The following is a 24,532-nucleotide window of genomic DNA, read 5'->3' as shown; positions in this document are numbered from 1 at the left end:
ATCTGATGGAGATGGTGCTGGAGGGAAACTCATAGGATGCAGCTACAAGAAAACACATACTCTATGCTAATATATCTCTAATTTATATCTTTCAATTAAATCCATAACCCTTAACAGCAGTGTCCAGTGAAGCAGGCAGTCAATGGGCGGGATAAAAGGGTGGCCACCGGTGCGAATCACGTGACCAGACCTGCCAAAAGGGGAGAACATGCCCAAAAAGGGGGCATGTCTGTCCAAAGAATTTGAAGGACAGCCTGGCATGAATGCATGTTAGGCTGCCTGCCAATCATGCAGGCTGTCCAACTAAGGGCATACTATGCAGGCAGCACCCTGAGCTTGACATAAATGCGTCTAATGATGCGCTCACTCAATGCTTTCTAAGGACTGTCCCCTAGCACTCGCTGGTCCACTCATCTCCTTACCTTCTTACTAGCAGGCAGAAGTTCCTGGTATATAGTCTGAGACAGATAAAAGGTGTATGTAGTGAGTGTAGATGAATGGGGACATGTCACAGTGTTAGAGAGACCAACGTCTGCATTACCTAAACTAATTTTATTGTCAGCCAGTCCACACAAGTTTTGTTCCCATACATCCCTCTTAAGCTTCCAAACTTAAAGGGACACTATAGTCACCAGAACAACTACAGCTTATTGTATTTGTTCTGGTTAGTAGAATCATTCCATTCAGGCCTTTTGCAGTAAACACTGTCTTTTCAGAGAAAATAACTCCACTGGCCACTCCTTAGATGGCTGCTAGAGGTGCTTCCTGGGGCAGTACTGCCTAGTGTGCAGCACTGCTATTCAGTGTCTCCACCCTCGGCATGCAGACACTGAACTTTCCTCATAGAGATGCATTGATTCAATTTATCTTTATGTGGAGATGCTGATTGGCCAGGGCTATGACTTGTGCTGGCTCTGCCCCTGATCTGCCTAGTTGACAGTCTCAGACAATCCTATGGGGAAGTATTGTAATTTGCTCAGACCACCACTTCTGATGATGTCAGCAGACAGTCAGTTCAGAGGCAGAGCCAGCAGCTGCAGACTTGAATACAAGTTATATTTTACTATACTTAGGGAGGCAACAAGGGGGCAGGGTGGTGGTTTTAACATAATATGGTCAGAAATACATGATTGTGTTCCTGACCCTATAGTGCTACGTTAAGCAAGAGTATGTGAAGAGTAGTTAAGGTTGCCACCTTTCTTGGAACAAAATACTAGCCTTAATCCTTTGAATAATCACAAGGAGTGACATCAGAGTGACATCTGTAAAATCACCAACAAACTACTCACAGTTTGATTCTGCTGTATAGATGGATTGCTCCCAGTGTCTCAGTCTCGCAAGTCACCCAGTGTCTCAGTGTCCCTATGTATCACAGTGTCAGTGTCCCCATGTCGCCCAGTCCCCTAGTCTCCCAGTGTCTCAGTGTCCCCATTTCTCCCAATGTCTCAGTGTGTCCCCATGTCACTAGGACACTGAGCGACATGGGGACACTGAGACCTGGGGACACAGAGACCCGGGGACACTGGGAGACATGGGGACACAGACATTTAGGGAAACTGGGAGAAATGGGGACACAGACCCTAGGGACACAGACACTGGGAGACATGGGGACATTGAAACATTTGGGGACACTAAGACACTAGGGACACAGAGACATGGGAACACAGACACTGGGAGACTATGGGACACTGGGAGACTAGGGGACACTGGCTGGGAGACAGACACTTGGGGACACTGGGAGACATGGGGACAGTTGTGGACATAGACATGGTGACACTAGGCACACAGAGACATGGGACACAGACACTGGGAGACTTGGGGACACTGAGACACTAGATGGGGGACACTGGGAGAAACAGCGTCCCCATGTGTCTCAGCATCCCCATGTGTCTCAGTGTCCCCAAGTGTCTCAGTGTCTGTGTCCCCATGTGTCCTAGTGTCTGTGTCCCCATGTGTCTCAGTGTCCCCATATGTTCCCTAGTGTCTCAGTGTCCACATGTGTCCCCTAGTGTCTCAGTGTCCACATGTGTCCCCATGTGTCCCTGCTGCCTTTCCCCCCCATCCCTCACTTATCTGAGCTGTCGAGCTGCTGTCTGGACTCTGTGCTGTGTTGCTGGTCCCCACGGATCAGTAAGTAGTACAGAGAGGCAGGGATATGCATAGACATAAAATACTAGACGCCGCATTGACTTGGATCGGTCACAGTGTGATCTGCAGCATACACATGTCTATGATCTGCAGAGCAAGGTCCTCAAAGTAAACATGGTTAGTCTTAAAATCCACCTGGAGGGTGTATAGATCCAGTAGCATGATGTTTAATCCTGGGATATTAAATAAAATTAACTGACATTTGCTGCTTTAAGACCTCTGTGGTTATTTACGTTATCGACTAAGTTTACTCAATACATTGAAATTATTTGAATTTCCTGATTGAAACTATGCGTTGCATTCGGATTTAGGTTTGCTAAAATTATAAGTTTAGTGAACTAACCCCACAATCTATCATCTTAATATACATGTTTTAAACTGGGACTGGATCTTTGCCTGATTTGTAATGTATTTACTTTTCACCTATTTTTAACTAATAGGGATTTTGGAACTGTGCAAAATAAAATGTAGATATTTACAACTCTTTATTATTGTCAGCTCTGTCTTTTGCACTTTGAAGTCCGCATGGAGATAGCATAAAGAGAATAGGAGAACAAACAATCACATCAATATTTACTAAAGTGAGATTTGTCACTAAGGCAAAGTAAATTAAAAAAAAATTAGGGACAGAAGTCCTAATATATAGACATATAATACCACACTGGGTGACCGGCCCAAAATGGCGCCCGCATTTCATGGCCCCCCGAGGTCAATGCGGCGTCTAGGTATTATATGTCTATGGGGATATGCTGTAACTTCCTATCCTTGCCTCTCTCCACACACAGTGACCCCCTACTGGCCGGTGCTGGTATTGCAGAGTAATCTCCACTTATTCTGAGAAAAAGACCTGCATTTGTATTGCCAGTATTACTGCAATACCGGCACGGCCAGGCAGTCTCAAATACCGTATGTGCCAGTAAAATACCAGTCAGATGGCAAACCTAAGAGTAGTGTGTGTGTAAAAAAAAAAAAAAAAATGTAACATTTTTTTTTTTTTCTTTTTTTTTTCAATGGGCCTATTCCATGGGCCTGGGCCTGGAGCTGCAGCTCCATCAGCCCCTATGTTAATCCGGCCCTGCTCTGTACCAGTGTCCATTATTCACTCTCCCTCCGTGCCAGTCTGCATTATTCACTTTCCCTCCGTGCCAGTCTCCAATATTCTCTCTCCTTCTGTGCCAGTCTCCAATATTCTCTCTCCTTCTGTGCGAGTCTCCAATATTCTCTCTCCTTCTGTGCCAGTCTCCATTATTCACTCTCCCTCTGTGCCAGTCTCCATTATTCACTCTCCCTCTGTGCCAGTCTCCATTATTCACTCTCCCTCTGTGCCAGTTTCCATTATTCACTCTCCCTCTGTACCAGTGTCCATTATTCACTCTCCCTCCGTGCCAGTCTCCATTATTCACTCTCCCTCCTTGCCAGTCTCCATTATTCACTCTGCCTCCGTGCCAGTCTCCATTATTCACTCTCCCTCCTTGCCAGTCTCCATTATTCACTCTCCCTCCTTGCCAGTCTCCATTATTCACTCTGCCTCCTTGCCAGTCTCCATTATTCACTCTGCCTCCGTGCCAGTCTCCATTATTCACTCTCCCTCTGTGCCAGTCTCCAATATTCCCCCTCCCTCCGTGCCAGTCTCCATTATTCACTCTCCCTCTGTGCCAGTCTCCATTATTCACTCTCTCCCCATGACAGCTCCCACCCCACACACAGCCTTGTTAATGCTGCGCAGTGTAAGAATTACAGCTAATTCCCTGTCTATGGTCTGGCCATACCCTGTTAACACCAGGAAGACATTATGACATCACATCCTCCAAACGCTGCCATGCATGAGAGTTTTAATTTTCTGGATATTTTTTTCCAAAACCAAACAGTGTTACACTGGCCCAAGCAATGGGCAGAGCATGTGTGAATAAATGTGAGTGGACCTGGTTAACTCTGTTCAGTGTTTGCCACCATTGCCCGTCTTTCTATTTTTAACACCATACACCACTTATGGTGCCCCCGTGCACAAATCGTCAGTGAGTTACACAGCCCATCTTATAGATATCTACAAAATGGTCATTTACTAATGTGACAATTGTCAGGAATTCAAAGTGAAGAGGCTGACCTACAAACATAGCAGACAGAGAATAATTCCCAGTTCGGCCACGTTTGCTTTAAATTGAGTTTGAAGTGTCTCAGTTTAATGAAAGTGACTGTGCCTGCTCTCTGGGATACACACAGTGCTTTCTATTGAGGACTTGGATTGGTAGACCTTCTAACATGCAGAAGATGTATATTTTAATTTCAATTCTTTTTATTTCTAATCTCTATACTACAATAAATGGGGGACCAAATTCAGCCTCTAGCATCTCTATAATGCATCTCTGTCCTGTTAAAATCTACAATCCAGCCACGACTGCATAATTAAAGGCAATCTGACTGGTAAATGTTCTTTTATGACCCAAAAGGTTAATGCTATAGTCCTGACCCACACTGGCTTTAATAGTACTACTCGCCCAATCTGTATCTATCGGTTACTGAAATCTATTTAAAACATATGTGGGGTGAACCATGTGAGCTATTTACGGTTACATATGAATAGATCATATCATAATTCATTGGGAGTAACTGAGCCACGTTTAACGGACACGGCAGTGGTAGGAGAGATGGAGTATATGACTCCTAGCACAGCCCGGCAGCATTTATCCAGGGGTGCCTAGCAGTGCAGCAGGAGGACGAGCAGTAATACACACTGATACCAGCCTTATGTTCCAGATTCTCTCAGATCACAGACACAGAAACCACAGGGAGGCAGGAGACAGAAGCAGATTAATCTCGCCTTTCATCACGCTGAGCTGATTTGACAAAGACTCTCTATTCACTGCGAAGGATGAGCTTATCTGTGTGTCTCAGCAACCAGCATCTCACTCGGAGCTGGGTAATCGTGCATGATGCAAGGGGGTCGCTGACAGAGCACCTGAGCCCAGTGCGAGATGTACAGGAGAGACGTGCAAGATATGTCTAGCGGGCGAGACAAAGAGCCCAGGAGCACGTGGTGTCCTCATACTACATAAAGTATTAACAGACAGCAGCCTTATACACATCCCGAGCATTTGTCAATCACTTTACCGTGTTAGCCTTATACACATACCAAGCATTCTTCAATCCCTTTACGGTGTTAGCCTTATACACATCCTGAGCATTCTTCAATCCTTTACTGTGTTAGCCTTATACACATCCCGAGCATTCTTCAATCCCTTTACTGTGTTAGCCTTATACACATCCCGAGCATTTATCAATTCCTTTACTGTGTTAGCCTTATACACATCCCGAGCATTCTTCAATCCTTTACTGTGTTAGCCTTATACACATCCCGAGCATTTGTCAATTCCTTTACTGTGTTAGCCTTATACACATCCCGAGCATTCTTCAATCCTTTACTGTGTTAGCCTTATACACATCCCGAGCATTCTTCAATCCCTTTACTGTGTTAGCCTTATACACATCCCGAGCATTTGTCAATTCCTTTACTGTGTTAGCCTTATACACATCCCGAGCATTCTTCAATCCTTTACTGTGTTAGCCTTATACACATCCCGAGCATTCTTCAATCACTTTACCGTGTTAGCCTTATACACATCCTGAGCATTCTTCAATCCTTTACTGTGTTAGCCTTATACACATCCTGAGCATTCTTCAATCCTTTACTGTGTTAGCCTTATACACATCCCGAGCATTCTTCAATCCTTTACTGTGTTAGCCTTATACACATCCCGAGCATTTGTCAATTCCTTTACTGTGTTAGCCTTATACACATCCCGAGCATTCTTCAATCCTTTACTGTGTTAGCCTTATACACATCCCGAGCATTCTTCAATCCCTTTACTGTGTTAGCCTTATACACATCCCGAGCATTTGTCAATTCCTTTACTGTGTTAGCCTTATACACATCCCGAGCATTCTTCAATCCTTTACTGTGTTAGCCTTATACACATCCCGAGCATTCTTCAATCACTTTACCGTGTTAGCCTTATACACATCCTGAGCATTCTTCAATCCTTTACTGTGTTAGCCTTATACACATCCTGAGCATTCTTCAATTCCTTTACTGCGTTAGCCTTATACACATCCCGAGCATTCTTCAATCCCTTTACTGTGTTAGCCTTATACACATCCTGAGCATTCTTCAATTCCTTTACTGTGTTAGCCTTATACACAGCCCGAGCATTCTTCAATTCCTTTACTGTGTTAGCCTTATACATATCCTGAGCATTCTTCAATTCCTTTACTGTGTTAGCCTTATACAATTCCTTTATGGTGCAGATATAATTTTTCAATTCTTTCTGCACATGTATGCGTATAACTATCCTACTCATTACCTCTGCTGTTTACATCACTGCTTGTTTACTTTTAAATGATATAATAAATTCCTTGATAAAGATTTCAATTAATCAACCACTTTTCAGAGGGTATAATGGCCATCAACTTTAGCATTAATGTCAACTAAAAGCAGATGAAGTAAATAAAACAAATCTCATGCATATTCCTTATGTTATCTCGTTTAAAATATTTTAATGTGACAGTGCTCCTCGCGTCTCGTAAGAGGAATTCATTCTCAAACAATGTTGAATGCAACAGCTGTCCCCAAAATGTCACCGTGCCAAAGCAGGGCAGAATATTTCTGTGACGGACTGCCTGACACTCCGACCGGGTACCTCCGTCAATTGCTTTCTAGTACTTGCAAGCACCATAAGCACTGTACTGGAGCACCATAACCACAACAAACCACCACAGCTTGGTTGGGGTCTCGCTGTCCTTCACCCACCCTGGAACCAGGACCAGTATCCAGCTTTCAGTGGGTAGACCTCTCCTAGTCCAGAGAGCGAAGCAGGCTGCTCTTACAAGAGCAATCGTTGTGATCGAAGGGAGTATAGAGATTATAGCAATCCCCAGAGTGAATATAGCTCTCCAATCCCCCAAACATGAGCCTAGACTTTAATGGTAGCCACAACTGGCCATGCAAGGGGTACTCCCCCCTGGACCTGAGAGTAAGCTACAGTACAAACAAATACACAATCACATTGGCTCGCAGGACCAGGACACTCCAATAAAAATAGGTCAATCCCTCCCCTATGCCTGGGAGATAATTGAGTCAAGCACTATACTAACCTATTATCTCCAGACACAAAAACACAATTTTTTTTCCAAACACCCCAAAAGTACCTTAAAACACACAAAATCCCCACAGAAGTTACATCCCCTGATAGCCCTGATCTGGGTGACCAACATATCCAAAAATCACCCAGATCAGTTCAAGAATTTCTTGAAAGCCTTAATTTTGACCGGTCTAGTTCGGTAGTTTAGAATCAAACAAAATACCAAAACAGAGTCAATGTTCTTACCCTGGAGCTTGTTCCCCTTGTTCGAGGGACATTTCCACCGAACAGTGTATTTCTAAGTGTTGTAGAACCGAACGCAGGTGATCATGGAAGTCCAGCGGTGTTTGGGAGTTTCAGTGTCCGAAAATAGTTCCATGAACTTGACGACCAAACACCGCTGCCTGCGTTCATGCGAACAAGATGGCCGCCACCTCGTGTCGTTCATAGGAAATGCAGCCACCCAGATGAACACTTAGAACACTGCGGTAGAAATTGCTGCAAAGTGTCCATTAGGCTTAACAAGCTCCAGGGTGGTCTCCGGTACATGCGGCTGTTCGGTTCCCGAACCATATAGTTAAAATACACGAACGAAGTCTGTTCGCATAGTTTTTTAAATCTCTTTTCATCTCTGATTGTCTCAATATTTCTAACCCCAGACCTTATATTTCAGACTGGGCCCCTAATAAAAGCATTGCTTATCAACACCCAGTACTCACAAGCAACCAAGCCCTGCAGAAAAGCCTATACACACCAATCAAGACACTAAACCTCTCCTCACCTGAAATCCCACATCCCTGCATCCTTAAAGGACCACTCTAGTGCCAGGAAAGCATACTCGTTTTCCTGGCACTAGAGTGCCCTGAGGGTGCCCCCACCCTCAGGGACCCCCTCCCGCCCTGCTCTGGAAAGGGGAAAAGGGGTAAAACTTACCTTTTTCCAGCGCTGGGCGGGGAGCTCTCCTCCTCCTCTCCGCCTCCGTTCCTCCCCGTCGGCTGAATGCGCACGCGCAGCAAGAGCTGCGCGCGCATTCAGCCGGTCGCATAGGAAAGCATTCATAATGCTTTCCTATGGACGCTTGCGTGCTCTCACTGTGATTTTCACAGTGAGAATCACGCAAGCGCCTCTAGCGGCTGTCAGTGAGACAGCCACTAGAGGAAATAGGGGAAGGCTTAACTAATTGATAAACATAGCAGTTTCTCTGAAACTGCTATGTTTATAAAAAAATTAGTTAACCCTAGCTGGACCTGGCACCCAGACCACTTCATTAAGCTGAAGTGGTCTGGGTGCCTAGAGTGGTCCTTTAACTATGGTGGGTGGGTGTAAACGTCATATCTATATCACAAAACACATTTTCTCTTAATAATGTTCTCCCTTCTATTCTTCACTTTCACACTAACTTCTCTCATTACTAAAATATCCCTATCCTTCTGCTCACCTGCCCCTGGCTACACCATCTTCATTGTCCTCACTTTACTCCCCTCCCCTCTCTATTCATCCCATGCACACTACATATACCTTTCCAGCCTATCTCCACCAACTCCTCCCAAATCCTCTACATACATACCCTCCTACAAAACTTTCAAATCCTACTCCCACCTTCACTTCCTTTCTATCCTTCTGCTTCTAGCAGCTGGTGATGTCTCTCCAAACCCCGGTCCCAACTCAGCAAACCCACCACATACTAACTCAAGGAACCACACTAATCTCATACCCATCTCATGTTCCTCTAAATCCTCCTTCAATACTGCCCTCTGGAAGGCACGCTCTGTTTGCAATATTACTAAATCCACTGCTGTCTACAACCTCTTCATCCCTCGTTCACTAGATTTACTAGCCTTAACAGAAACATGGCTCTCTCCCTCTGACACTGCTACCCCTGCATCTTTATCCTTTGGTGGTCTTCAACTAACCCACGACACTCTGAATGTAGAGGTGGTGGTGTAGGGTTTCTCCACCTCACTGCTCCGTTAAACCTCTACCCACCCCCCCTTCCCCATCATCTGAAATTCATTTGATTCGCCTTTTCAAACCCTTCTCTGCTTACATTGCAGTTATCTATCGTTCCCCTCTCCTCTTCCTTGACCACTTTGCTGCCTGTCTTCCTTACTTCCTCTACTCTAATATCCCATCCCAATTCTCGGGGACTAAAATATTCCCATTAGATATTCCTATGTGCAGCTGGCTGGAGTGGTCGAAAACTAAGAACAGTTAGAAATAGAAAGGGGGGGCGGATCCTAACCAGCGAGCGGATAGGTCGTGCTTTGCCTGAGCTCCCGCCGAGGAAAGCATATTCCTTGGATTAACCTGAGACACAGCGGCATAAACCCTTGGAAAAATGCACCACCGTGTTGGGAAGCGTTACCTGAACTTGGCAATGCCACAACCGACACCAAGGACTACAGGGAACCGCAATGGCGAAGTGAGGCCTGCCGCGAGTGGCGACGGAGAATGGCGGTCGCTTTCCCGCCAGCCGCACGCGACGGCACAAGAATATGTACGGCTTCCACCCCCACCCCCCCCATGGACCGGTGGGGGAGCTCCCGATCCCCACCAGAAGGAGTGCCCCGCACCCCACAACCCCCGACCCAGCAAGCGACGCACACAAGCAATGTGGGGGGTGGTACCCCCAAAATGGCGGATAAAGCGTCTCTAACTCAGCGAGAAAAACCCCAATCTACCCAGCCGGGCAGTAGCGAAGACGAGAGGGACCCGATAGACATCATCTTTGACAACTTTTGGGTCCAACTAACGAATTGCATGCAGGCTGCTGGGCCAAGTCACATGAAGCTCGCAACACGTGCAGCCCCGACAAAGGGGGGTACTAGATCATCGCCTTCAAGCGCCTGGGATCACCGAGCCACATCCTCCCGAACCGGAGGCCCTCCTGGTCCGAGAGCAAGAGGGGATGTACCCCACAGATGCCAGCCACACTGGCGGAGGGTGGCAAAACCTCAGCGACGGCGACCAAGGAACAAGACCCACCGCGCAACCCCGACAGGGGAGACCTCGGACCACACTGGACCCCGAGCTTGTGGCACAAGGGCATCAGCTCTCATTAGGTAACAGGGCAGAAGGGTACAGACAGCGCACCTGGGTCCCAAACGGCACACAAGCCCACTAGATTTGATTTCATCCTGGGGACCTAGAGTCTGGGACGTACCGCTTCAGGCCTCCGACAAGGCGTGGACCATACAAGCCCAAGAGGCCTCCACACAATCCCAACGGATAAGCAGAGTAGGCTTTGGCTGACTACTGTCAACTCAGTGGACTGAGGCCGAGACCCCTCACCCAAGCACTGGAGAAGGCCCTGCGCAGCACCATGGACTCCCAGTATCATGCAGCCCCACTGTTTAACATGCTCTCTATATTATTTTTTAATACCATCAACCTAATTTTCTCTTATGCATGAACAGTATCTAATATCTGCAACACTCCATTTCCTCTCTCTGATCACCACCTCTTATCGTTTGCTCTCAAGTACCCCCTCACCCAACAGCCTCTGCCTAACCCTCCTCATCTCAAGAGGAGCCTTCATTCAATTGACCCCAGCAGTTGTAAGATTCACAACGGCTATCCATTCCTTCCCTCTCCTGTCCCTCACTGGCCATCTCCACATATAACACTTCTCTCACCTCTGCCTTGAACGCTGCAGCCCCGCTCCAAACATGCACCTCTCTCTCTTCTGGTGTTGTCCCTGCTGACTTAAACATGCCACTGTTGTACCTATCCTGAAAAAAACATCTCTTGACCCGTCCTTCCCCTCTAACTATTGTCCCATATCCCTGCTCCCTTTTTCCTCAAAACTTCTGGAAAGACTTGTCTTTACCTGTATGTCTTACTTACCTCAATTCCAACTCTCTCCTTGACCCTCTTCAATCTGGCTTCCGTCTTCTCCACTCTACTGAGACTGCTCTTTTTAAAGTTACTAACAACCTAATTGCAGCTAAATCCAAAGGACACTACTCTATATTATTATTGGTATTTATATAGCACCAGCTTATTCTGCAGCGCTTTACAATAAAAGTGGTATTTACCATATGAGACAATAACAATGTAACAGGAACAATACGTAGTTGAGGACCCTGCTCAAACGAGCTTACAGTCTAGAGGAAGTGGGGTATAAAAACACAATACTAATTTTTCTTGACCTCTCTGTTGCCTTTGACACCATTGATCATGCTCTCCTTCTGAAAACTCTTCAATCACTCGGTCTCTTACTCTGTCTCTCATGGTTTTCCTCTTATCTCTCCCAACACTCATTCAGTGTCTCCTTTTCCAGTGACACCTCCTTCCCTCGTCCTGTCTCAGTTGGAGACCCCCAAGGCTCTGTCCTTGGTCCCCTTCTATTTTCTCTTTATACTGCCTCTCTTGGCAAACTTATTACCTCTTTTGGATTCCACTACCACCTGTACGCTGATGACACCCAGCTATATCTCTCCTCCCCGGACCTCTCCCCTGCCGTCCTGCAACGTGTCACTGCTTGCCTTTCTTCCATCTCTGACTGGATTTCCTCCCGCTTTCTCAAGCTCTCTAAAACTGAGCCCATTGTCTTTCCTCCTCCTAATACTGATCATCCTGTTTCGCTCTCCCTTCAAGTTAGTGGTATCCAAGCGCGCTGTCTTGGTGTCATACTTGATTCAGGCCTCACCTTTGAGCCTCACATCCAGTATGTTGCCAAATCCTGTAAATTCCATCTTAAAAACAGATGCTGTAGTGTGTTTCTGTAGGGGCTGTAGTGTGTGTTTGTATCTAGCAGCAGCAGTGTTTGTATATGTGTGAAGATGTTACATTGTGTGTATATTAGGAGCTGTAGTGTGTATGTAATATTGTTTGTGTATAGGTGCTGTAGTGTGTGTGTGTGTGTGTGTATGTACCAGAGTGATATTGTTCGTGCATATGGAATGTAGAGTGTTTGTATAATTGGTATTGTGTGCATAAGGGGTATAGTCGGTTTATATGAGATGTAGTGTGTGTGTGTGTGTGTGTATAGGTGGTATGAGGGTATATATGGAGTATAGAGTGTGTGTTTATATGAATGTACAGTGTGTGTGTATAGCAGTATAGTGGGTTTATATGAGGTGTAGTGTGTGTGTGTGTGTGTGTGTGTGTACAGGGGGTATGAGGGTATATAAAGGGTATAGAGTGTGTATATATATATAAATATATATATATATATATATATATATATATATATATATGGTGTGTAGTGATGTTTTGGGGTATAGTGAGTGTTTACATGGATGTGGTGGGTGTATAACAGAATAGTGTAGTTTATATGAGATGTAGTGTTGGTTTATAGGGGGTATGAGTGTATATAAGGGGTATAGTATGTGTTTATATTGATTTAGTGTGTGTGTATATAGTGGGTTTATATGAGGTGTAGTGTGTGCGTGTGGCATGAGGGGCATAGCGTGTGTGCATAGGGGGTGTAGTGTGTATAGCAGCATAGTGGGTTTATATGAGGTGTAGTGTGTGTAGGAGGTATGAGGGTATATAAGGGGGTATACAGTGTGTGCATAGGGGGTATAGTGTGTGTTTATATGGATATAGAGTGTGTGTGTATAGCAGCATAGTAGGTTTATATGAGGTGTAGCGTGTGTAGGAGGTATGAGGGTATATAAGGGGTATACAGTGTGTGCATAGGGGGTATAGCGTGCGTTTATATGGATGTATGGATGTAGTGTGTGTATAGCAGCATAGTGGGTTTAAATGAGGTGTAGTGTGTGTAGGAGGTATGAGGGTATATAAGGGGTATACAGTGTGTGCATAGGGGGTATAGTGTGTTTATATGGATGTAGTGTGTGTATAGCAGCATAGTGGGTTTATTTGAGGTGTAGTGTGTAGGAGGTATGAGGGTATATAAGGGGTATACTATGTGTACATAGGGAGTATGGTGTGTATAACATAATAGTGTAGTGTTGGTTTATAGGGGGTATGAGAGTATATAAGCAGTATAGAGTGTATTTGTTTCCAACCCTGGTGGTCCATTGCTTGGCCCGGTTAACACAGAGTCTGTGGTGCAGTGGTGGAACTAAGGAAGACGGGCCCTGGTGCTAAGACCATATTGGAGTCCTGTATAGAACAATATATAGAAATAAAATCTGTCAACATTGAAGTTGCTGTTTAGTAGATAGGAGAGTGCGCTGGATCTTGTGTATTGTTTATTGTATAATATGGCCCCCAGCAGCACCCCATTTAAGCATGTTCAGGTGAGTGCAACCATCCCCCATGTTTCATATATATATATATTTGGGAGTCTAGCCAACTCCTTGGTTTTGCACCCCTCCCTGTTACAGGTGCCTCATCTCAGGTCCCTATTTAGCCTTGTACTGCAGAGAGCCTCAGGTGGAATTTTTTCCCAAGTAAGTGGGTTAATCTCATAAGAGCAGACATTAGACTGTGAGAGTAGGACCTGCCAAAGATGGGGTACATTGACGTTGTGGCAGGCTTCTGCAATGTATGATCATATAATGTAACTAAATCCCCATTATTATTTTTTGCCTAGATTAGGTGTTTTTAAAAAAACTTTTAAAAACTAATAAAATTTGTCAACATTGAAGTTGCTGTTTAGTAGATAGGAGAGTGTGCTGGATCTTGTGTATTGTTTATATATATATATATATATATATATATATGTGTGTATGGTGTGTAGTGATGTTTTGGGGTATAGTGAGTGTTTACATGGATGTGGTGGGTGTATAACAGAATAGTGTAGTTTATGAGATGTAGTGTTGGTTTATAGGGGGTATGAGTGTATATAAGGGGTATACAGGGAGTGCAGAATTATTAGGCAAGTTGTATTTTTGAGGATTAATTTTATTATTGAACAACAACCATGTTCTCAATGAACCCAAAAAACTCATTAATATCAAAGCTGAATATTTTTGGAAGTAGTTTTTAGTTTGTTTTTAGTTATAGCTATTTTAGGGGGATATCTGTGTGTGCAGGTGACTATTACTGTGCATAATTATTAGGCAACTTAACAAAAAACAAATATATAACCATTTCAATTATTTATTTTTGCCAGTGAAACCAATATAACATCTCAACAATCACAAATATACATTTCTGACATTCAAAAAACATAACAAAAACAAATCAGTGACCAATATAGCCACCTTTCTTTGCAAGGACACTCAAAAGCCTGCCATCCATGGATTCTGTCAGTGTTTTGATCTGTTCACCATCAACATTGCGTGCAGCAGCAACCACAGCCTCCCAGACACTGTTCAGAGAGGTGTACTGTTTTCCCTCCTTGTAAATCTCACATTTGATGATGGACCACAGGTTCTCAATGGGGTTCAGATCAGGTGAACAAGGAGGCCATGTCATTAGATTTTCTTCTTTTATACCCTTTCTTGCCAGCCACGCTGTGGAGTACTTGGACGCGTGTGATGGAGCATTGTCCTGCATAAAAATCATGTTTTTCTTGAAGGATGCAGACTTCTTCCTGTACCACTGCTTGAAGAAGGTGTCTTCCAGAAACTGGGAGTTGAGCTTGACTCCATCCTCAACCCGAAAAGGCCCCACAAGCTCATCTTTAATGATTCCAGCCCAAACCAGTACTCCACCTCCACCTTGCTGGCGTCTGAGTCGGACTGGAGCTCTCTGCCCTTTACCAATCCATCCATCTGGCCCATCAAGACTCACTCTCATTTCATCAGTCCATAAAACCTTAGAAAAATCAGTCTTGAGATATTTCTTGGCCCAGTCTTGACGTTTCAGCTTGTGTGTCTTGTTCAGTGGTGGTCATCTTTCAGCCTTTCTTACCTTGGTCATGTCTCTGAGTATTGCACACTTTGTGCTTTCGGGCACTCCAGTGATGTTGCAGCTCTGAAATATGGCCAAACTGGTGGCAAGTGGCATCTTGGCAGCTGCACGCTTGACTTTTCTCAGTTCATGGGCAGTTATTTTGCGCCTTGGTTTCTCCACACGCTTCTTGCGACCCTGTTGACTATTTTGAATGAAACGCTTGATTGTTCGATGATCACACTTCAGAAGCTTTGCAATTTTAAGAGTGCTGCATCCCTCTGCAAGATATCTCACTATTTTTGACTTTTCTGAGCCTGTCAAGTCCTTCTTTTGACCCATTTTGCCAAAGGAAAGGAAGTTGCCTAATAATTATGCACACCTGATATAGGGTGTTGATGTCATTAGACCACACCCCTTCTCATTACAGAGATGCACATCACCTAATATGCTTAATTGGTAGTAGGCTTTCGAGCCTATACAGCTTGGAGTAAGACAACATGCATAAAGAGGATGATGTGGTCAAAATACTCATTTGCCTAATAATTCTGCACACAGTGTAATATGTGTTTATATTGATGTAGTGTGTGTGTATATAGTGGGTTTATATGAGGTGTAGTGTGTGCGTGTGGCATGAGGGGTGTAGTGTGTTAGCAGCATAGTGGGTTTATATGAGGTGTAGTGTGTGTAGGAGGTATGGGGGTATACAGTGTGTGCATAGGGGGTATAGTGTGTGTTTATATGGATATAGTGTGTGTGTGTGTGTGTGTTTAGCAGCATAGTAGGTTTATATGAGGTGTAGCGTGTGTAGGAGGTATGAGGGTATATAAGGGGTATACTATGTGTACATAGGGAGTATGGTGTGTATAACATAATAGTGTAGTGTTGGTTTATAGGGGGTATGAGGGTATATAAGGGGTATAGAGTGTATTTGTTTCCAACCCTGGTGGTCCATTGCTTGGCCCGGTTAACACAGTCTGTGGTGCAGTGGTGGAACTAAGGAAGAGTTAGGTGCTAAGACCATATTGGAGTCCTGTATAGAACAATGGTTTGTCAGCTGTGTATCTATCGTTCTATGTGTGAGCATTATGTGTGGATTTAGGCGTGCTATGTTGCGTGAATATTTGTGTATAATGTGCTTTAATGGTGTTTTTGTTTGTAGGGTTGGCATTTGAATACAAGTTTTTTTTTTTAAGGTAGTTTTTATGTTTCAATGCAATGATTTGTTTGAGTATAGTGTTGGTATGTAAATGCAGAGGTGTGTGTGTGTGTGTGTGTGTGGTGTTGGTGTTTGAACGCAGTGTTGTGTTTGTGTGCAGTTGTATATTCACCAATACACATACACTGCCACGTACATGTGCACATTACCATACATAAAAACACACATGAACTGCCACATACAGATGCCCACAGACACATATACACACCCACAGATTGACACACATGCACAGATACACACCACTGACACAAGCTCAGATACATACACTGACATACCCAAACATACACATAAAAAAACTCACTCTCAATTCCAGCTCTCTCTCCTGCAGTCTTGTAGATCCAGCAATATATTAAATAAACATTGCTTATTATATGGGAGGCAACAGTATCCTCGGATACTGTACCCTCGTGCTGGGTCGCCTTAAAGTGAGCCGTATTTTTAAGAGCGGCTCCGGCTGCCTGGCACCCATGTTGTCCTGTGTGCCCACACAGCTCGCACATCGCAGAGCCTGGCCCGGCATGATCATTAAGCTAATTTGTTTTGGTGCTAACAGTATCCCTTTAAATTATTTGCTTTTTATTTCAGTGGTGGGCGCACTAATCTAACTAGCTAGTATAACACTCTAGTGTTCCTTTAAGGACAGAGTATCCGTACGTGGTTATTCCTTGGGCTTGAATCGGCTTATATTCTGTTTTGGCTTATTTTGTCCTAAAATGTCCTTTCAATCTACACATTAGTGAATAACTAAACCGTTTCTAGTGTGTATTGTATGTGTAAAATCTCCCGTGTAACGTACACAACACTGATACAATTATTCACTAACCCAGGAGCTGAGGAGACCTCACAAGGGAAACGCACATTTTACGGCAAAAAGAAGCAATATTCTTCCAGCTTTCCTTTTGGGCTAATATTCAATGTTCCCTTGTTAAATCGCCCCAATTCTCAATTTGTGTATAATACCCATGAGTGTAACAGATTTAAAATAAATGGGATAATGAGCCATCTGAGTGGCAGGGATGTCAATGGAGGATTCCGCATCGCAGCCCTTCCTGAGATTAATTCACTGTCTGCGTTTACAGACAAATGGTCCAACACACCCAACGTCTGCTTTCCCGTCCCCCCTGCTCCTCTCGTCCCACTCGTCGCTGGTACACAATCACAGCTGCATTTCTCAGCGTTACACGATTCCTAGTTTGCCAGAATAACATGCATTTACATGGCCAGGGACCATTAGGCCTGCTCTCTGCCAATAGGATCTCAGGATGAAAGCTGGTGACATCATCATTAATCTGCTCGAAAGACCCCTAGGACATTGGACTATGACATCATTAACGTGCGCTGCTCTCTGGGAATTTCACTGAATTCTGCAATTCAGAAGCAAATTCTGACCCATCTGTATCTGTCAAACTGGGTTATTCACCAACGTGTGAATTGTCAGTAATGAAAGATATTAGGGGAAAACAGCTTAACAGAAAACCGTCACTGTGTATCTCACACAATCAGCATTGAACCTATCTCGTGCTGGGTGTGTAGAAATATCTCTGTGGCCGTGTCTGTCTTGCTGTGGCCGTGGCCGTATCTATCTTGCTGTAGCTGTCTGGCTGTGGCTGTGGTTGTCTTGTCGTGTCTGTCTTGCTGTGGCCGTGGCCGTAGCTGTCTGGCTGTGGCTGTGGTTGTCTTGTCGTGTCTGTCTTGCTGTGGCCGTAGCTGTCTGGCTGTAGCTGTCTGGCTGTGGCTGTGGTTGTCTTGCCGTGTCTGTCTTGCTGTGGCCGTGGCTGTATCTATCTTGCTGTGGCTGTCTTGCCGTGGCCGTGGCTGTCTTGCCGTGGCCGTGGCTGTCTTGCCGTGGCCGTGTCTGTCTTGCAGTGGCCATGGCTGTATCTATCTTGCCGTGGCTGTCTTGCCGTGGCTGTCTTGCCGTGGCTGTCTTGCCGTGGCTGTCTTGCCGTGGCTGTGGCTGTGTGGCTGTGGTTGTCTTGCCATGGCTGTCTTGCCGTGGCCGTGGCTGTCTTGCCGTGGCCGTGGCTGTGGCTGTCTTGCCGTGGCCGTGGCTGTCTTGCCGTGGCCGTGGCTGTCTTGCCGTGGCCGTGGCTGTATCTATCTTGCTGTGGCTGTCTGGCTGTGGCTGTCTTGCTATGGCTGTGTCTGTCTTGCTGCGGCTGTATCTGTCTGGCTGTGGCTGTCTTGCAGTGGCCATGGCTGTATCTATCTTGACGTGGCTGTCTTGCCGTGGCTGTATCTCACACGCAGGTTATCTTTCCAACATCCACTCTGCTGACAGACAGTGCAGAGGCCAGGCTTATGTTTGCACATGCCATACAGGGGTCGACACTATGTGACGTACATGTCTTAGCCATATTGTGTAGAAGCAGCTGGCCGGTTGTACACCAGGACCCCACAGTCAGCCCCCCTCTCCAAAAACAATGATCCCCTCCCATTCCTCTGTTAAGACAAGCCTCCCAGCTACTGAGCACTGTGTGTAGGGGTTAGCACTCCATCCACTGCTTATGGCCTGCTGAATGCTCCCCTCTGGCCAAACCAGCAGGATGTATACCCCAACATTTATATCAAAAACGTAACCCAGGGGAGGCAGTGCAATAAAAATCTGGCAAGTGTTATCAGTGGAAGTAAATGAGCGGATATCTATTGATAAAGCTAATCGAGCATTACATTGTTCTATGAATTGGTTAATGCCAACTGCAGCGATGCCATTAACTTATCATAGAGCATTACATAATGTTAAACTAACAATTAACAAGATTAAACTAAATAAAGAGACGGTTACTGTTTCTTGAGTGTGTGACGCTCACATGGTTAATTTATATTCTATATCAGCATTTAATAAGCTTCTCTACTTATTACTAAAAGATCATTTAACCCCTTAAGGACCAAACTTCTGGAATAAAAGGGAATCATGACATGTCAGACATGTCATGTGTCCTTAAGGGGTTAAAGGGTTAAAGTGCGTGCCTAGCGTGTTGTTAATGGATCAATACTGAATTTGAATTCCATGCTAAACGCCAATGCTTGCTCATTCTGCAGCACTCGAGAGCAAAACTCAACCCTGCAGCACTTTATGGGTTAATTTTCACCTGTGATATCACACCAGTTAGTGCATTTTCCTAACCCAGTTTTCAAAATCATAGGTTAACATTTGTTCCTGTACCAGCACACAAGCAGTTAAATCCAGACGTTTAACACATTACAATAGGAGAATTTAGTTACAGCTATACCTTCGCACAACACCCAGTAGGTTAATGCCCCTTTCTCTCTCTATCCCAGCACCCGGTAGGTTAATGCCCCTTTCTCTCTCTATCCCAGCACCCGGTAGGTTAATGCCCCTCTCTCTATCCCAGCACCCGGTAGGATAATGCCCCTCTCTCTCTCTATCCCAGCACCCGGTAGGTTAATGCCCCTCTCTCTCTCTATCCCAGCACCCGGTAGGTTAATGCCCCTCTCTATCCCAGCACCCGGTAGGTTAATGCCCCTCTCTCTATGCCAGCACCCGGTAGGTTAATGCCCCTCTCTCTCTCTATCCCAGCACCCGGTAGGTTAATGCCCCTCTCTCTCTCTATCCCAGCACCCGGTAGGATAATGCCCCTCTCTCTCTCTCTATCCCAGCACCTGGTAGGTTAATGCCCCTCTCTCTATCCCAGCACCCGGTAGGTTAATGCCCCTCTCTATCCCAGCACCCGGTAGGTTAATGCCCCTCTCTCTATCCCAGCACCCGGTAGGTTAATGCCCCTCTCTCTATCCCCACACCCAGTAGCTGGGTGACATACCTGCTGCAGGCTCTGGCACAGGGAAGCAGGGATGGGCTGGCACAGGATGGGCTGCAGAGATGGCAGGGATGTTAGAGGGGGGATGACAGTGTGATTGGCAGAGGATGGATGTCTGGCAGAGGGTGATGGGACTGGCAGAGGGGTGATGGGACTGGCAGAGGGGTGATGGGACTGGCAGAGGGGTGATGGGACTGGCAGAGGGGTGATGGGACTGGCAGAGGGGTGATGGGACTGGCAGAGGGGTGATGGGACTGGCAGAGGGGTGATGGGACTGGCAGATGGTGGATGGCAAACGGTGATAGGACTTGCAGAGGGTGATGGGACTGGCAGAGGGTGATGGGACTGGCAGAGGGTGATGGGACTGGCAGAGGGTGATGGGACTGGCAGAGGGTGATGGGACTGGCAGATGGTGGATGGGAGTGATAGTACTGGCAGAGGATGGACGGCAGAGGGTGATGGGACTGGCAGAGGGTGATGGGGATGGCAGAGGGTGATGGGAGTGATAGTACTGGCAGAGGATGGACGGCAGAGGGTGGATGTGAGTGATAGGACTGGCAGAGGGTGGATGGGAGTGAAAGGACTAACAGAGGGCAGGTGGCAGAGGGTGGGTGGGAGTGATAGGACTGACAGAGGGTGGGTGGCAGAGGGTAATGGGAGTGGTAGGACTGGCAGATAGTGGGTGGCAGAGGGTGATGGGAGTGGTAGGACTGGCAGAGAGTGGGTGGCAGAGGGTGAAGGGAGTGATAGGGATGGCAGAGGGTGGATGGGAGTGATAGGGATGGCAGAGGGTGGATGGGAGTGATAGGACTGGCAGGGGTGGATGGGAGCGATAGGACTGGCAGGGGTGGGTGGGAGCGATAGGACTGGCAGGGGTGGATGGGAGCGATAGGACTGGCTGGGGGTAGATGGGAACGATAGGACTGGCTGGGGATGGATGGGAGTGATAGGACTGGCTGGGGATGGATGGGAGTGATAGGACTGTCTGGGGATGGATGGGAGTGATAGGACTGGCTGGGGATGGATGGGAGTGATAGGACTGGCTGGGGATGGATGGGAGTGATAGGACTGGCAGGGGGTGGATTACAGTGATAGGACTGGCTGGGGGTGGATTACAGTGATAGGACTGGCTGGGGGTGGATGGGAGTGATAGGACTGGCTGGGGCTGGATGGGAGTGATAGGACTGGCTGGGGCTGGATGGGAGTGATAGGACTGGCAGGGGTGGGTGGATGGGAGTGATAGGACTGGCTGGGGTGGATGGGAGTGATAGGACTGGCTGGGGGTGGATGGGAGTGATAGGACTGGCAGGGGGTGGATGGGAGTGATAGGACTGGCTGCGGGTGGATGGGAGTGATAGGGCTGGCTGGGGGTGGACGGGAGTGATAGGGCTGGCTGGGGGTGGATGGGAGTGATAGGGCTGGCTGGGGGTGGATGGGAGTGATAGGGCTGGCTGGGGGTGGATGGGAGTGATAGGACTGGCAGGGGGTGGATGGGAGTGATAGGACTGGCTGGGGGTGGATGGGAGTGATAGGACTGGCAGGGGGTGGATGGGAGTGATAGGACTGGCTGCGGGTGGATGGGAGTGATAGGGCTGGCTGGGGGTGGACGGGAGTGATAGGGCTGGCTGGGGGTGGATGGGAGTGATAGGGCTGGCTGGGGGTGGACGGGAGTGATAGGGCTGGCTGGGGGTGGATGGGAGTGATAGGGCTGGCTGGGGGTGGATGGGAGTGATAGGGCTGGCTGGGGGTGGATGGGAGTGATAGGACTGGCAGGGGGTGGATGGGAGTGATAGGACTGGCTGCGGGTGGATGGGAGTGATAGGGCTGGCTGGGGGTGGATGGGAGTGATAGGGCTGGCTGGGGGTGGATGGGAGTGATAGGACTGGCTGGGGGTGGATGGGAGTGATAGGGCTGGCTGGGGGTGGATGGGAGTGATAGGGCTGGCTGGGGGTGGATGGGAGTGATAGGGCTGGCTGGGGGTGGATGGGAGTGATAGGACTGGCAGGGGGTGGATGGGAGTGATAGGACTGGCTGGGGGTGGATGGGAGTGATAGGGCTGGCTGGGGGTGGATGGGAGTGATAGGACTGGCTGCGGGTGGATGGGAGTGATAGGACTGGCTGGGGGTGGATGGGAGTGATAGGACTGGCTGCGGGTGGATGGGAGTGATAGGGCTGGCTGGGGGTGGATGGGAGTGATAGGGCTGGCTGGGGGTGGATGGGAGTGATAGGGCTGGCTGGGGGTGGATGGGAGTGATAGGGCTGGCTGGGGGTGGATGGGAGTGATAGGACTGGCACAGGGTGCTCCTCACCTGACTCTCCGGCCGCCTCTCACAGAAGCTTGATAGAGCGAACACCCAGGGGGCGGGGCTTCCCGCAGACTGACAGTTGGGTCGATGACACGCGGGCTGCACTCAGACTAGCAGGTTTCACTGCGCCCACAGCGAGCGCGCTGATTGGTCCGTCACGGCTGTAGTTTGTCACTCGCAGATCGCTGCACATTGCGGGCATTGATAGACTACATGGCCCAGGATGCACTGCGCCAGGGAGGGGCCCATTGATGGCAGGATGAAGGATCTAGGGGTTGCCATGGAGACCTGTGGTACCTGACAATGGCTGAGACAGGAGATGTCTGGGATATGAGCAGGCTGGAGCACACAGAGGGCCCCTGGGACCCCCACAGCAAAACCAGGGGCCCCTGGGACCCTCAGAGCAAAACCAGGGGCCCCTGAGACCCACACAGCAAAACCAGGGGCCCCTGAGACCCACACAGCAAAACCTGGGACACTCACAGCAAAAACAGGGGCCCCTGAGACCCTCACAGCAAAACCTGGGACCCTCACAGCAAAAACAGTGGCCCATGGGACCCTCACAGCAAAAACAGTGGCCCCTGAGACCCTCACAGCAAAAACAGTGGCCCATGAGACCCTCACAGCAAAACCAGGGGCCCCTGAGACCCACACAGCAAAACCAGGGGCCCCTTAGACCCTCACAGCAAAACCTGGGGCCCCTGAGACCCTCACATAATCAAACCCAGGGGGGCCCTGAGACCCTCACAGCAAAACCAGGGGCCCCTGAGACCCTCACGGCCAATCCAGGGGCCCCTGAGACCTTTACAGCAAAACCAGGGGCCCCTGAGACCCTCACAGTGTGATAGAAACAAACCCAGGGGGCCCCTGAGATTCTCACGGCCAATCCAGGGGCCCCTGAGATCCTCACGGCCAATCCAGGGGCCCCTGAGACCCTCACAGCCAATACAGCCAATACAGCCAATCCAGGGGTCCATGAGACCCTCACAATAAAAAACAGGGCCCCTGAGACCCTCACAGTAAAACCAGGGCCCCTGAGACCCTCACAGCCAAACCAGGGGCCCCTGAGACCCTCACAGCCAAACCAGGGGCCCCTGAGACCCTCACAGCCAAACCAGGGGCCCCTGAGACCCTCACAGCCAACCAGGGGCCCCTGAGACCCTCACAGCAAAACCAGTGGCCCCTGAGACCCTCACAGCAAAACCAGTGGCCCCTGAGACCCTCACAGCAAAACCAGTGGCCCCTGAGACCCTCACAGCAAAACCAGTGGCCCCTGAGACCCTCACAGCAAAACCAGTGGCCCCTGAGACCCTCACAGCAAAAACAGTGGCCCATGAGACCCTCACAGTAAAACCAGGGCCCCTGAGACCCTCACAGCCAAACCAGGGGCCCCTGAGACCCTCACAGCCAAACCAGGGGCCCCTGAGACCCTCACAGCCAAACCAGGGGCCCCTGAGACCCTCACAGCCAACCAGGGGCCCCTGAGACCCTCACAGCAAAACCAGTGGCCCCTGAGACCCTCACAGCAAAACCAGTGGCCCCTGAGACCCTCACAGCAAAACCAGTGGCCCCTGAGACCCTCACAGCAAAACCAGTGGCCCCTGAGACCCTCACAGCAAAACCAGTGGCCCCTGAGACCCTCACAGCAAAACCAGTGGCCCCTGAGACCCTCACAGCAAAACCAGGGGCCAGTGAGACCCTCACAGTAAAACCAGGGGCCCCTGAGACCCTCACAGTAAGACCAAGGCCCCTGAGACCCTCACAGCAACACCAGGGGCCCCTGAGACCCTCACAGCAACACCAGGGGCCCCTGAGACCCTCACAGCAACACCAGGGGCCCCTGAGACCCTCACAGCAACACCAGGGGCCCCTGAGACCCTCACAGCAACACCAGGGGCCCCTGAGACCCTCACAGCAACACCAGGGGCCCCTGAGACCCTCACAGCAACACCAGGGGCCCCTGAGACCCTCACAGCAACACCAGGGGCCCCTGAGACCCTCACAGCAACACCAGGGGCCCCTGAGACCCTCACAGCAACACCAGGGGCCCCTGAGACCCTCACAGCAACACAAGGGGCCCCTGAGACCCTCACAGCAACACCAGGGGCCCCTGAGACCCTCACAGCAACACCAGGGGCCCCTGAGACCCTCACAGCCAAACCAGGGGCCCCTGAGACCCTCACAGCCAAACCA

At 48.3% G+C, this 24,532-nt stretch overlaps 1 protein-coding gene across 2 annotated transcripts in view; it reads right to left on the bottom strand.

Moving 5' to 3' along the window:
* Positions 1-22,396, bottom strand: part of DPYSL5 (dihydropyrimidinase like 5) — a 179,107-nt gene extending 156,711 nt beyond the window's left edge. For both annotated transcript variants that reach the window (XM_063441896.1, XM_063441897.1), the window contains exon 1: positions 22,343-22,396. The gene's annotated coding sequence lies outside the window, so the exon portion shown is untranslated. The remainder of the gene's footprint in view (positions 1-22,342) is intronic.
* Between the last annotated feature and the right edge of the window lie 2,136 nt (positions 22,397-24,532).

Source organism: Pelobates fuscus, chromosome 2 (assembly GCF_036172605.1).
Source record: "Pelobates fuscus isolate aPelFus1 chromosome 2, aPelFus1.pri, whole genome shotgun sequence".
Lineage (NCBI taxonomy): Eukaryota > Metazoa > Chordata > Amphibia > Anura > Pelobatidae > Pelobates > Pelobates fuscus.
Note: the sequence above shows the minus strand (reverse complement) of the source record. Positions and strands in the feature narration are given on the sequence as shown.